The sequence below is a fragment of the Emydura macquarii genome, unplaced genomic scaffold, assembly GCF_026122565.2.
Source record: "Emydura macquarii macquarii isolate MOO-44397 ecotype Brisbane River unplaced genomic scaffold, CSIRO-AGI_Emac_v2 contig_3530, whole genome shotgun sequence".
Taxonomy (NCBI): domain Eukaryota; kingdom Metazoa; phylum Chordata; order Testudines; family Chelidae; genus Emydura; species Emydura macquarii.
In genome coordinates, this window is record NW_027133667.1 from 8,191,316 (window position 1) to 8,206,380 (window position 15,065).

The following is a 15,065-nucleotide window of genomic DNA, read 5'->3' on the forward strand; positions in this document are numbered from 1 at the left end:
TCTGTTTGTTACTATTGTTCCAACCAATTTGCCTGATACTGGTACCAGCCTATAATTGCCAGGATCGCCTCTGGAGTCTTTATTAAAAATTGTCATCCCATTAGCTATCCTCCAGTCATCTGGTACAGAAGCTGATTTAATTGGTAGGTTACATAACACACTTCCCAAACCCTCTAAAGACCTGATTCAGGAAAGCACTTCAGTATATGAGAATGAGAATACTTCCCTGAATTGGGACCTAAATGAGCAAATTATGCCTTCAGTGTCCAAGTTACATGACTCCTAAAATAGACTTTGTATTCATATATTTTAATTAGTGCTTAATTACGGATGCAATAAAATACCATCTCCAAAGATAATGTGTTTGGGAATAAACTGGGATTTCTACTTCATACATTGCAGGCATTAATGGCTAGACCTTCAGGATTCCTCCGCCACCCCCACTGTGTGGGTAGTGCTGGTAAGAAAACCAAAGCATTTTAAAGGGCTGCAAGAGCCTCCAACTGCTACAGTTCTCTCTTAATTGCTTCCCTCCAAGCTTGTAAAACTGGTTCTCTCCAGTTTTCTTCCAGCCTCTTTCATTGCAGATTGAAAAAATAAAGGTCTCCCAGGGCTGTATGCTTCCCAACTCCCAGAGATGGATTGGATCAGTTTGCCTCAGAATGTTTCAAAGCCTCCATCCTAATGCTGGAGACACTAACTCTGCATGCTGTCAGAGAACTGTTTTTAAAGGGCTATCAAGAAATGGAGACTTCTGGATCTGATCAGGTTATTAAAATAAGATCACTAGAGGTGGAAAAGTTGTGGATTACTAGACTATGAGAGGTGCCATTCAATTTGGCAGATTCTTTTTATCTGGTGGCTCGTTAAAGGTTTTAAGCTTGTGTAGAGGATTTGCAGTTAGTTAATATTCCCTGAGGCATGTTCACCATCGTTTTTCTTTTGGCATCTGGCAACAATTCAAAGAACACTTTGAGTCTGTGGGCTTTCTGTGGACTTTGTTAAAGGTGCTTCAACCGTGCCCTTTCCATTCTATCTCTGGATTATCCATTTAAAAACAAATTCAAGAGAAGTAAGATTTGAGAATGCCAGAGGGCTGTAGACTTGCTCAGTAAATTGCCCTGCACAAGCTTGGTTTCTCTGTAGGAAACTTCTGTCTGAGCAGCAGCCACTTAGGTGGGTTTTCACTCTACCTACTATTTCACTGTTTTTTGGAAAGTAGCGTTTGTTAGCCCCGGCACTGAGGACACTTTATCAGCAAGCTGTGTAACTTTCTTTTAGAAGCTGCCGGAACTGAACAAGAGCAGCTTCTAAAACTGTTTAATTTAGTAACTGTCTTTACCATAAAAACCTCCGGAGGAGGTGGACTGCCTAGACATAACAGAAATTGCCATTGTTTTTTTAAGTCATTCCTCATTTAAAGCAACAGGGGTTAATAATTTAAAATTGATTGAAACCCCAGTTTATATATATATATATATATATGAAGGTGTATGGTGGTCCTTTTCTAAAATGGAAGTTGCCATTCTTTAACGAGTGAGATTTGCTGTAAGTGGTACAGGACTCTACTACATTGTCTGATTGTGGTGTCCAGACCCACCATTGTATGTACGGTCCACTACCTTGCATACCATTGCCTTCCAAAAGTTCCAGCTGGTATTGCTGTTGCTTCTACCAAAGTTTGGACATTATCTGAAATGCTGGCATTTTCTGGTGAGTATGCAGTAATCACCGCTTTTACTGATGTGTCATTTTTGGTGATCATGCTTGTTGGACTACTAAATAGAGAGGGAAATTTTTCTTAATTTGTACATTTTAAAAAACATTTTTCATTCCACAAGTTTTGAAGGGAAAATTATTTTTGTTTTTGTTGAAAAATTTTCCTCTACCCACTCACACCCCCTTTTTCTATTTTGCCACTGAAAAAACAAAAACAAAAAACCAAGAACCAAATGTTTTGTGGATTTGTTGGAACCAAACTCAGAACATTGTGAATTTTTTTTCATTTTTCCAAAAACATTTCTGATCTTGAAGAAAGACCTTTTTGTATAAACAAATGTTATTTTGAAAAATGTTGACCAAGTTGGTAAACAAGCAGCCCATATTAACAATTACTTGTTGAATTATGTTTTGAAATGTCTCTACTTTCTCCCCAAAGCTCAGGTTGCTATAATTTATTTTTGTTTGGCTCGTGCGTATATTGGATCCTTTTTTGTTTAATTGCATTTAAACTGCTATAGGATATATAACTGGCACTTGGACTACGCAAGGCTTTATTTTTTCCAGGATTTTAATGGAATAGCAACTCAGATCACTACTTTGCAGTTGTAACACTTCATCAATAACTCCACAGCTGTCTGTTTCCAGTCCTAGTTGGACGTGTAACCTACTGTGGTTGACCTTTGTTATTCAGCCTGCAAGGGCCCATAAAATTGCAGCTCTTTGATTATGAAGAAAGCTGCTCACAAACTGCATGAAAGGATATGCACAAATGCACTTTGTAGTTAACAAGTTATTGCCAGCCCATTTATTTAATACTAGCATCAAAAATGGCTAAGTACAAATATTTAAATCATTGATCTATTTATTTTTTTTAAATGGGTCTGTCTTTTATGTAAAATTTAGTAGGAATTTGTGCAATGCATTTGGATCTCACTTTTTAGCCTGTTATACAGTGGGCACAATGTAGAACCCTGTTTCCAGGGATGCCTTTACAACTAAATGTAATAGCAACAAGTGCAATTTTTTTTAAATGACTGAATTGAATTGCTATGAAACTGAGGGACAAATAGTAGTGGCTGGAGTAGAGTTATGAGGACAAGCATTCTACAAATGTCATTCACCTATTTCTGCCAATCTGCCTCAAACCAGATTGGCAACATTCTTTCTAATGCTTGGTCTCTGCAAAAGAGAGCCTGCCAGTTATGCAAAGTTGCTTGCTTATGTGGAAGAATGTTTGCTAAGATGAGTCCAAGCTCCTCTATCTGTGATCTTCCTGTAAACGGTTTGGTGTCTTCACAGGATCCCCAACAGCAGGGGTAGTCAATTATTTTTTGTAAAGATCCAAATTTCTTCATCAAGGTATAGTCAGACTCCAGAGAAACATTTTTCACACCGCAATCACAATAATGAAAATAAGAAGTAAATAAAAAGATTTCGGGGTCCGTTCAAAAGCGTCTGGCAGTCTGGATTTGGCCCATGGCCAGCTTATTGACTACCCCAAACTGTTACTAAAACCCCAAACCAGAAAATCATCTTTACAATTTGTATGACTTCAAAATTGTGTGATAAGGTTTTGTGGGGCTAGCCGTGCAGGCTCCATCACGTGTGTCGTGCTTTTAAATGTCAGAATTCAAATCCAGATGTGCTGAGGTGAAAGACTACCTTGACGAGCCACTGGCTTTCCTCCCTGTTGTCTAGGCCAAGAATCAATCTGAGATCATGAACAATAACTTTTTTAATCACATGTCTGTTCAATAATATGTAGATTCAAAATGACTTAAAGGAACATTTCAAAAAGATCTTATTCTCAGACAATATTGGAGCATTTGTGGCTTTGCTTCTCTGACTGTAGATGAGACTGAATTGCGGTCAAAACAGTATAATGTATAATTATTTTGAGGGTTTTTTAATTTAACCAAGTCTTTTAATTATTCTCTTATTCTCTGTTGTCTTCACTATCTATTTAGGTGACTATATGAGAGAATGGCTATATAAATAAAATCCTCTGAAGCGAGCTTCTCTAATCTTTTACCCGTCATTGCCGTTTCTAATTTGTAACGTTAAAAGTTACCTTATCATAATGAAACTGTGATGGAAGAACTGGTGCACTTTTAAATCCGAGAACTTGGGGATCAGTGGTTGGAAATGTATTGTTTGGTTCTTTATGCCAAAGGTAACAGCACAAGTAGAACTGACTTAAAGTGCTGCTGGTAAAAAGCCAGTTTTTGGATTGTTGTTTTTTCCAGCCCAGTTGTTACTGTGTCTCAGTGTCACATTGGTGCAGGGCTGTATTTTATTGTAAGTATAGAAAAGCTGCAATGAAAAGATATGATCTCTTGACCAAGAAAGAATAATTAACGCTTCCCAGATTGCTAACCGAGTTGTCTGTCATTTCAAAGAGAATAAGACATGATTGAGACTCTGTTAAAAATATCACGGTATTTCCAAACAAGGAAAGAGGAAACTTGTTGCCATTTATTTTTGTATTTAGATATTGCTGTGGAGTATCCACAGGCTGCTTCATTTAACCTGAGCAGAAGCAAGGGATCTAGGAGCACATTAGATCAGAATGTCAGATTAGGATATTTCCGGAGAGGAAGTAACTTTTCCTGATGGGTTTAACATTATTGGCATTCATGTAACTGCTTTTGAATTGACTTATAAGTGGGTATTATTTTGATAAAGGAAATGCTTGTGGAAAACAGGCAGGGCCTCCATTTTAAACAATACAAGTGAATGTGGGGGCCAACTACTGCTGTGTGTTGGTCATGTTTTGCAGTCATGTCTGGAGCCAAACAATGTGATTTCACTCTCCACCCCCTCAATGTAAATCTGATGACATCCTTTGAATAAAGGAATAGGGTATATTTTATTTGACTTAAACATTGTTCAGGAGAATTTACACAAACTTTTCTGCTTTTCTCATTGGATTGTTCTTTGTTTTGGTTTTTTTTTTTTAAATAAAAAAATGATTATTACTATTTTATCAACTCTGAGTAGGCACGGCTATGGCAGCAGCTGGAGCATTGTGTCCCGTTCTGGGCACACTTCTGGAAAGATGTGGACAAATGGGAGAAAGTCCAGACAGGAGAGCAACAAAAATTATTAAAGGCCTAGAAAACATGAGCTATGAGGAAAGATTGGAAAAAAAAACTGGATTTGTATAGCCTGGAGAAGAGATGATGGGGGGTGGGGGGCAGGGACCTTGCTGTCTTCAAGTACAAAAAAGGTAGTTATAAAAGAGGAGGGTGATAAATTGTTCTCCTTAACCACCGAGGACAGGAAAAGAAGTAATGGGTTTAAATTGCAGCAAGGGGGATTTAAGTTAGACATTAGGAAAAACTTCCTAACTGTCAGGGTTGTTAAGCACTGAAACAAATTACCTAGGGAGGTTGTGGAATCTCCTTCATTGGAGGCTTTTAAGAACAGGTTAGACAAAACACCTGCCAGGAATGGCCTAGGTGATATTTAGTCCTACCTCAGTGCAGGGGACTGAACTAGCTGACCTGTCTAGATCCCTTCCTGTCTTACATTTCTATGAAAATGCGCTGGCTGCTGTACAGATGTATTTGTTCAGTGCCTAGCACAGTGGGGTCTCATTCTTGGTTGGGACCTATGGCTGCTACTGTAAAACAAATAGCAAAAATAATAATATATAATATAGAAAGACATAGTCCTGCCCTGCAGAGCTTGCCATCTACAAAGAAAAAGGAGAGAAGGGGATGCAATAGACAAATTAATGCACAGCTCCTCCTCTACCTAACTGTTGCTTGTTGTTTTGTTTATGGCCACTATTTTTATTTTTTCTTGTTTTCAATCCCTGCCTGGTTTTTTTTGGTTTTGTTTTGTTTTTTTAAATTATGCCTGTTACCAACTTTGAATTGTTAAGTAAATTTTAACTCTTGCCTATTAAACTTTGTGAATTTCACTTCACACCCACGCCCCTCCCTCTCACTGTCTGCCCAGGAAGCCCAGTCTACCTACTGCCCTGTGATAACTGCTCCTATCTCCACCCTGCCCAGCCAAACAAGCGATTCAGACTCAGGCTTGGTCTATAGTATAGCGTTAGGTTGACCTAAAGCAGTTTGATCTAATTATACTGCAGCCTCGCTTCCACTGATGTAAGTACCGTGCTACATCGACATCATAACTCCACCTCCACAAGAGGCATACGGCTTGTGTCAGTGTAGTTAGGGCGACGCAGTGTCCCTGTACGCACTCTGGGTTACTTACATTGGCTGTTCTTGTCAATTTCATGGTTCCCTAAGTAAGCCGGATGGCTGGAGGGCTCTGACTCTAGCCTGGCTGCCCCTAGGCTCCCTGCTGGACTGCTGCCCAGGCTTCCTGCTTCAAGCTGGGCTGCATCCTGGGCTCCAGGCTCCCTGTTCCCCACAGCGAGCCCCCGTCCTGTACCACTGTTCTAAGGCTCCCTGCTCCCCACCAGGAGTACTGCAGCCGCCCAGCAGGGAGTGGGGAGCTGAGAACCTGGGGGGAAGGGGCAGCCATGCTTCTGGGGGGGAATGGAGAGCCAAGAGCTGAGAGCGAGGGCAGCCGGGAGCCTTGGGGCAGCCCCCTGCGGGGAGACGGGAGCGGCGTGCAGAGCTGAGAGCTGGTGGCAGTTCTCCGGATGAGAATGTGCACCACCGACAGAAGAAGGACATGAAAAGCTGCAGTAATTTCTGCGGTGGCTTTAGGTCAATCTAACATAGGTAGACTTAAGTTTTTAGTGTAGACATGCCCTCAGTGGAGGGGCAGTGGGCTGAATTTATCTCTGTGCCAGAGCTGAACTTCCTGCAATGTTCAGGAAGTTCAGTGGGTGGACGGGGATATGCACAGTTTGCACATCAGGATTAATGCACACCGACAGAAAGGACTTTTATGGGGGAAGCTGTAGAATAACCACTGTGGTTAGACATTTTAAAAATAGCCTCTCCGCTCATGAATTGCTAGTGTAGTAAGAGTATATTTCCTGGTCACGCACAGCGCTATCATTATTGTGAAAGGAAATTGAGGTAGGTGCCACTGAGAGGCAACTATCCAACTAAATATTTACAAACAAGATAAATAGTACTACAGATGTCTGGGCTTGCAGCATCGTTTTCTGTTTTCATAAAGTACTTTTATGTCACGAAGTATAGTGACTGAATCAAACCATTGGACCGTGTTCTGCCCTATTTTATGCACAGGCAACCCCAAGTGCTTAAAAGCAAGTAGTCGGTATTTGGTAAATAAAAAGTGATTTTTGGTATTTTTTTCCTATCTCTATCTCAAGCCCAAATATGCAAAGCTTTTTAAAAAATGTATATAGAGAAACTTCAGATTGTTTCAGTGTAGAGGGAAGGGAAAAATCCCCTCAATAGTCTGAGATGGCATAATAAAGCTACCAAAATCAGAGGCTGTGAAAGCTTCAGTGTGTTTAGAATTGGCCCCCGTGCACAGTATAAGAGAGGAAAGATATACTGGTATAAACAGGAAATAATACCTTAAACCTCTGTTAGCACTGAACCATCCAGGATATAAATTGAGTGCCACAAAAGAATGGGATATATTTCAACAGCCTGATTATTCCTATGGACAAATACACGGTGCTGCGTGGGCAGCATGTCTCTTGCATGCAGAACCATTTTTGGTAGGGATTGCGAGAACAGTAACCTATTCCATCAATACGCATGTCCAACGAAGGAAGGATTCTCACAATCTAATCCATGGGTAGGAGAAGGGAGTGTGTGTGTGCACGCACACATCACGAACTGCTAGAAATAGCAGGAGGCAGATGAGGCCATGCAGATCTCTGTCCTACTAAACATAGGGAGTCTCCTCAGAAAAAAGAATTGCCAGCTTCCTCGGAGGTTGAGCGTACTATTTGCTGACACCAGCAGAGGGACTTGTGGGACTCCTGAGTTCCTCCAGGTTCTGGAAGGAATTGGGCATTAGTGGGTATAGAGTAGACCCTTCTTCCCCTATCTCTGTCCCACTCTGTTCCTGTTTTTGTACTCCTATCCCACCCCACCCTCTCTGGCTTCTCCCCTCTGTTCCTCTCCTACACCGAACTCCCTGGACTCTGCTTTCTGCCCATCCCTCCAGCTCCTGCTCCTAAACAACCCACTCCATCACTTGGATACTACCCCTTCTGCTCCTCCCCCTTCTCTCCCCAGTAATTTCTCAGCTCTCTGTGCTCCAGTCTGGTAACTTCCTCCATCTCCATGCTGCCTGGGTGCCGGCAGGGGAACATTGAGAGCATGGGAGACCATCCCCCTGCTCCCCGTTTCTGTGCCTAGCACCACAGTGGCCCTGGGTAGCAAGAAGCAGAAATTGCAGTGAAAGTTCTGCTCAGCCCCCCAGACCCTTGCGGAGCATGCTCACTGCACATGGAATCTTTGGAGGATTTAGCGGCCACACTCTTAAGTCTCTACTGAGCACGTGTGAACTGAGATTTTTGTCAGAGGCTTATAACTTGACCAAATGTATGTGAATTTTCTTGGAAACTGCAAAAGGCACATCCCTAAGACCAGGGCAACTCCCTTGCCAAATTTCAAGTCTCTTCTCCAAAAACTGGACGTACTGGAGAGTGTCTCAGCCAACAAGGGCTAAGAATATTTTTCAGCATGGGCAACACGATGTATTTCTCCCTAATCTATTCTTGGAAATGGCTGCACAGTTTTAGCTGAAATTTAAAAAAAAAATCAAACAAAAATTCAGCTGGAGACAGACATCCGACATGGAAAATTTCAACCCAAATGATTAAAGTTTGGCAAAGTTATAAGCAACTGAAAACAAGGATTTATTATGGAAAGTCAGACAGCCTTAACTATAGGCATCCCTACCTGCGCCACCTATAATACACACATTTAAAATGCTTTAAGAGCCCTTAATTGTCCTGTGACAAGGGATCACCAGTCCATAATGGATGCTAGTAGATTTCCTCTCTGGGGTGGAGTGTGTGTGTCTGTGTGTGTGGGGGGGGGGGGGGGAGATAAAGGCAGGGCAATGTTAATTTGCAGTCACTCTGCTTGGTTTCCTCAGATCTCGTAGAAGTCAGGCATGCTTAGATAGAGGTTTATTTTTCCTCTAAATCCTGTTTCTTGTCTACTCATCATGTCTATGAAATGTCTGGTATGAAGGGAACTTCTTAGTCATCCTCTGCATATCTCCGGCCTGTATCTCTTTCTATCTTTTCCCCCTTTCACATTTTCTTCCCTAACCCTTCTTCCACACATGCCCTGAGGGCCTTTGCAAGAAATGGAGTTTATACAAAATAACATAGAATGGCCATCATGCGGGGGTGGAAAGTCTCTGTGTTGCATGTGGCAATGCAGTTATGTGTTCAGACCTCATTAGAGAGCTGTTTTGGATGTCTATTTGCTGTTAGCTGTTAACACAGGTTCAAAGTTGAGCTTAATGGGAGTAGCTGGAGGGGAGTGAGTCTGTATAGTGCTGAAGAGCAGTCTATTGGTAGGAGGGTATTTCCAGGTAAGTTAGGCACTAGTGGCTTGATTTGCAGAGGTTCTGAGAACCCGCAAATCTCTCAGATGCTATTGGGAATTAGAGGTGCTCAGTATCTTTGTATATCAGGACACATTTCGTTTTCATGTTTGTTTGTTTTGTTTGTTTGTTTTTAAATCCTGCAAATAAGCCTCCCAAAAAATCTAATATTAAATACAAATGTTTTCAAAAATTAGAAAAAAATCAATGATAAGTTTTCCAACATAAAAGGTTCTCTTTCAGCATTTACATCCCAAAGATTGCATTAGTGAATGAGAGTCTGCAGCAGAAGTAACATTTTCTGTTTAGCTGACAAGTTTCATTTTGCAAGCTGGGGTAAGATGCAGTCCTGATTTTCAGAAAGTGCTAAGCACCCATCCTCTGAAAATCAGGGCTTTTTAAAGGGTCCCACAATGAGGATCCAAGAACTGAGGCACTCAGAATCATTAGTAACTTCTGAAAATTGAGGTCTACTTGTTAGTTAGACAGCTGAGTAAAATAATTGTGAATTTTTAAAAGCTGACCATGTCCCTTTAAATCGCCAACAATGACTTTTCTGTGTATCTGCCTGTGTGTGGGGGGGGGGGGGCGGTGATGGCTAGGGTTTAACAGTCTCCAGAGAGGTGAGGAGGAGGTATACACATATGTGCTGCAAGGAATGTCAATCCTAAAGAGGAAAGCAGGGGGCCTATTCACCCCCCTCCCTTACCCTCCCCCCCCACACACTAAATTTGTAGCTGTGATTGATATTTTATTTCCCAGCACTGACAGGTATTTTAAGTGAGTTGAAAACCCTCAGGCGTCTGGAATATATTTGTTTATTTTTCAGTTGCACTCTGTGTCTGTGTTTGGTTCTTGTTTTCTCACTGGAGTGTCATTTACTGCCTATTCCATAATGGCTCTCTTCATAAAGGGAAAAATAAGCCAGGCTAGGGTGCAAAGATACTTCCTGAATACAAAATACAGTTGGCTGAGTAGATTGATGAAGATGTGAGTAGGTAGAAAATCAGACAATGTTTTTTACTGAAGGAATATTGACCATCCCCTCAAGAATACTCTGCATTTTGAAAGGATTTGTCACTGGCCATAAACTTCCCGTCCATTTCCTAATAATGCTCTTATTTTGCTCTTTAGTATGTGGGTTTTCATAGTGTTGTAGATTGTTTTGCCTCCCCCGCAAGTGGGTTGGAGGTGGGTTTGGTTTGACAGAGAGGATGTGGGAATGGAAATGGAAACTGTGTTCTTTGGGGGATGGAGCCGCCTCTCTACAGCTCTAGAAGAATAAGGCACTAAAGGGGTGTGTGTGTGTGTGGGGGGGGGGTGGCAATGTGTTCTCACCTCATTCCTTCTGAGGCCCCTGATGTTACGGTACTTATTTAACTGTTGTATTTCTGCAGTGTCCAAGATGCCTTGGTGTGTGGAAGGTAGGCAGGAGAGAGGAGTTCATATTTTTATACAGAAAATGATTACTTTACAGATTTGGGCTGATCCTCAACTGATGTCAGTTGTCATAGTGCCATGGCGATATGGGGTGCCTCGAATTTTAACGGAAAAGAAAAAAGATGTTTGTTTCTTAGAAGTTTTGTTTTGATTAACACAGAGTCCATCTGGTACCAGCAATGTTTACATTGCTGTAAACTGCACGGTATTGAGTTTTACTAGACCACCTACCCTGCTGCTTTCAATTACAAAATCTCTGAATGTTGTGATGATGTAATTGATTTTGGGATGAGCTATACTTTTCAGGAAGCCAAAGATGCCAGATATCTGTCTCTGTCTCTCTTTGAACTTTGTGAGAGAAATCCTCGCATTATTAAGCATTTTTAGATGTATTGTGTGTTTTTGATTATGGTTGCTTCGAAGAATATTCCTTTCAGGCTTGTAAAAGATAGCAAGTAGCTAGTTACACAGTGGATTTTGCTTTGTGGGAAAGTTGGCACGAAGGGAAGTGGAACCTCCTTTTTCCAAATGTTCTTTTTCTCACACTTGGTTAGCAGAGCTGACGTTCTGGATTTCCTGCTCTAATTTGCTGCGTTCATTAAAATAAGTGAGATCCACATCTTGAAATGCTTACTGTATTGTTATGAAGAGGAAGCTAACGTTCTATGAGATAATTCTTTTCATTGCACCGAGCTACCGGCAATGTACCGTTTTCTTCTCTGTGTCCCACTCCGACTCCAGTATGGAGTGTGCCTGAGCCCTGGGGATCAGTGTTCTTCTGCATATGTGGATGGAGCTGATGGCAGAGAGTGAGCCTTCTGAACAGAGAGGTACCTTACAGTGTGTCTATGCTGCAGTTAAAAACCCACAGCTGGTCTGTGGCCCGCTGACTTGGGCTTACAGGGCTCTGGCTAAGGAGCTGTTTAATTGTGGCGTAGACGTCCAGGCTTAGACTGGAGCCTCGGAGTCCAGGCTCTTGGATCCTGTGAGATGGATGGCTCCCAGAGGTGGGACTGCAGCCTGAGCCTGAACCTCCACACTGCAATTAAACAGCCTCTTAGCCCAAGTCACCTGACTTCAGCCTGCCCTGATGCTTAATTGTGCAGTGTAGACATACCCTTAGATGCTTGACAGAGCTGTGTTGCTTGCAATTCTGATCTGTGACTGACTCAGTTCTGATCTGTGACTGACTCCGTATAAAAGGCAGTTGTTTTTATATAGGTGCAAAACAATGAAACCTGCACAAGTACAAAAAAGTTGCATATATTACTTTGAATGTCCTGGTTAGCTTACAAAATAAAAAGGATCAGCAACTAAAAAACAAACAGAACAAGCAAGCTACACTAGAAAAACAAAACCTGATCCAGGTTGTGTCCGTAAGCTGGAATTTTACCTTGCCTATGTTGCTAGTTGTGTATGAATTCTGTTTAGAAAACGCACTTTCCCTGCTCTAGCTGCAGCTCAGTGGAAATTGAGACTGGAGCGCTGAATTGTCCTTTGCCCACATTGGCCACAAGTAAGATGTCGTCTTAGTCTTCCTGAGACAAGTAATACCACCCATAAGACATCTGGAATGGTTCTGGCAAAGCAACATTCTGATGAGCTGAGTTACCCATATGGTTACCCAGGGGTTTGTATTTCATATATGCCTCCTCTCTAGCTTGGATGGATTGGACAGCTGGCTCAGCAAGCAGAGAGCATGATGTTATCTCTCATGGTTTCCACGTGGATTTCATAGCACAAGCTCTTTGTACGTCAGAAAAATATATTTCCTAATTGAATCTCCATGGAAAGGAAATTTCTCTGCCTCAGTTGTGAAATGCCAAAAATATTTGGAGAAGAGATTATATGAAATTCAGAAGCTCTTGAACTCCTTTGGGTTTGCCTATCCCCAGTTGTCCCTTTCTTCCCTTCTGCTGCAACCTTGCGTGATGATATATAAATCTGCTCTGTGGATTATAGTGCTGACAACAACTAGGCTCAACACACAGATTTCTTTTCTTTGGGTGTGTTACTGCTGAACAACTTAAATGCTGTGTGAAGGCACATCAGGAAGAAGGGGTTTAGTAAAGTGTCATCACAAGACCTTCTGTGGTGGGCGAGGCCTCTCATAGCTTGTGGGGCACTTGTAATTAATTCCTGCTTTTAAACAAAGTGATGTATTGACACAACACTGGATACAATATTTATGATTGCGCTTGGCATGATGAAGATGGGGATGAGAGTGTGGGTTGTAGAATGCATTTTAATTGTACATGTTCCAGGCCAAAATGTCAAAATCAATAAGCTTAAAAAGTATGTGGGATATCTTGAAAGGAGAAGGAAGGAGCTTTAAACCATTAATACTGAATAGAAGTATGATTTGGGCCCTCCAGCATAGGACAGGTCAGGCACTTTTTATTTTCTTCCATCTTACTATGATCATCTTAAAACACATCTGGAATATTATAGAATTGGACAGACTAATCCTTTCAAAATAAGTTGAATAATTGTTTTGCTGTACAGACTTCTTTTCCATACTGTGTGTCTTGGAACATCCACCACTGGAAAGGGACCAATTATCAAAGACAACTGTCACCTTCCTTGAAATTTCAGGATCTAGTTCCTTTTTAAAATATTTATCCTTGGCTTAGACCATGACTGAGAGGAAACAGATGGATGGTAGTGGTGGCTGGTTGATTGCACCTCAAGACCTTGATCAGGACCATATTGTACTAGGCACTGAACAAACAACACAAAAACAGCTCTTGCCCCAGACAGCTCAGTCTAAGATGAGGATATAATTTTCTTATTTTTAATTAGTATATTGTTTCTGAGGCTGTGTCTACAGTACGGACGCTACAGTGGCACAGCTACAGCGCTGCAGCTGTGCTGCTGTAGAGTTATAGTGTAGACACTTTCCACGGCCTTTCTGTCACTGCAGGTAATCCACCTCTCCAAGCAGCAGTAGCTAGGCCAATAGAAGAATTCTTCCGTCAGCTTAGCTACTGCTACATGAATTTTTCACACCTGAGTCCTATAGCTATATCAACTTAACTTTTAAGTATAGAGCATGCCTAATAGTTGCTACAATCTGGAGCAAGCATAGTATAGATGAAATCTTTGGAGATCAGAAGATTTTGTCAGACTCTAAATAGTATCTAATGAGCATGTGCCAACTGTGATTTTTTTTTTTTTTTTCTTCAAAGGCTTATAACTTGGTGAAATTTGGGTGGATTTTCATGGGGACAACAAAAGGCACATGCCTGACATAAAGGCCACCTTTTTTGCCATATTTTTAAGTCCCTGATTCAGGGTCTGGGAATGCCTGAGCATTTTGGAGAAAAAGTGACCAGAATTTTTAAATGGATAAAACGATGTATTTTTCTTTAGTTTTTATTCTCTGAAACAGATGAACTATTTTGGCTGAAATTTCCTGGAAAAATAGCAGTCTGAAGCAGACACTGGGGATGGAAAATTTCAACCTGAATGGTTAAATTTTGCCAAAGTTATAAGCAAGTGTAGATGGGCTCTTATAATGGGAAGTTTTAGGCAACCTTAATAGCAGCCTGTGCTACCAACCCCATCTATAATAATATAAACAAAATAACAGCCAGCCACTTTTGTTGCTTACCAAAAATCATAAGAGGTTTGAATTTCATGATGAGACATTCCAATAGGCACAAAAGTCCAGAGCTTGATCCAAAGCCCACTAAAGTCAGTGGGAGTCTTTCACTTGGCTTCAGCCACAGTGAAAATTTGAAGGTCAATCTGACGTTTCATGAAGTATAAAACCTGAAGACTAGTCCAAGCTTCCTTGTTTTGGAAAGTTGGGACCTGATTAAAATCATTGGGAGTCCCAAAAACTTTTCACCTTCCAGGATTGGGGCCTTGAAGACCAGTGTGACATTTGAGTCACATTTATAAATAAGAAGATAAGGGCCTGAGGTTGTTCAACTTTCTCTACAGTACATAGCTCAGATTACTATGTTTTAGTGAAGGCACTTATGGAAGGTTTTATAAAGAGTGCATTTTCTAGAGTGCATCCAGATGCACTCACTTTTCTTTGTTGTTAAACTCTAATTGCTTCTCATTCAGGTTTTGGGTCTGCTGCTTTTGTCAGCAGTGAACGTTTTTCTTCATATTTCAAAGGTGCCCAGCATCACTAATTTCCTGCTACGAAACAGTTGAATAAAGAGCCACTAATTAAGATTCTTTTTTTTTTTTTTTAGGAAGTGTTTTGACCTCATTTTTGCTGTGACTTTAAGGGATAAAAGTAGTTAGAGAATCTTATGTGTTGAGTGATTAGGAGAGGAAATCAAAAATAAATTTCTATACTAGATATTCACTAGGAAAAAAGTGTGATTCTTTCCTTGCATGGAGTGCTGACTTGAATACAAGCATTGTGACCCATTTCATAATCTTCATAGATTGTACAAATT

The 15,065-nt window shown here is 41.1% G+C and overlaps 1 protein-coding gene across 4 annotated transcripts in view; it reads left to right on the forward strand.

Moving 5' to 3' along the window:
• Window positions 1-15,065, forward strand: part of TMTC1 (transmembrane O-mannosyltransferase targeting cadherins 1) — a 191,137-nt gene that overhangs the window by 58,302 nt on the left and 117,770 nt on the right. The gene's annotated exons all lie outside the window — the stretch shown is intronic.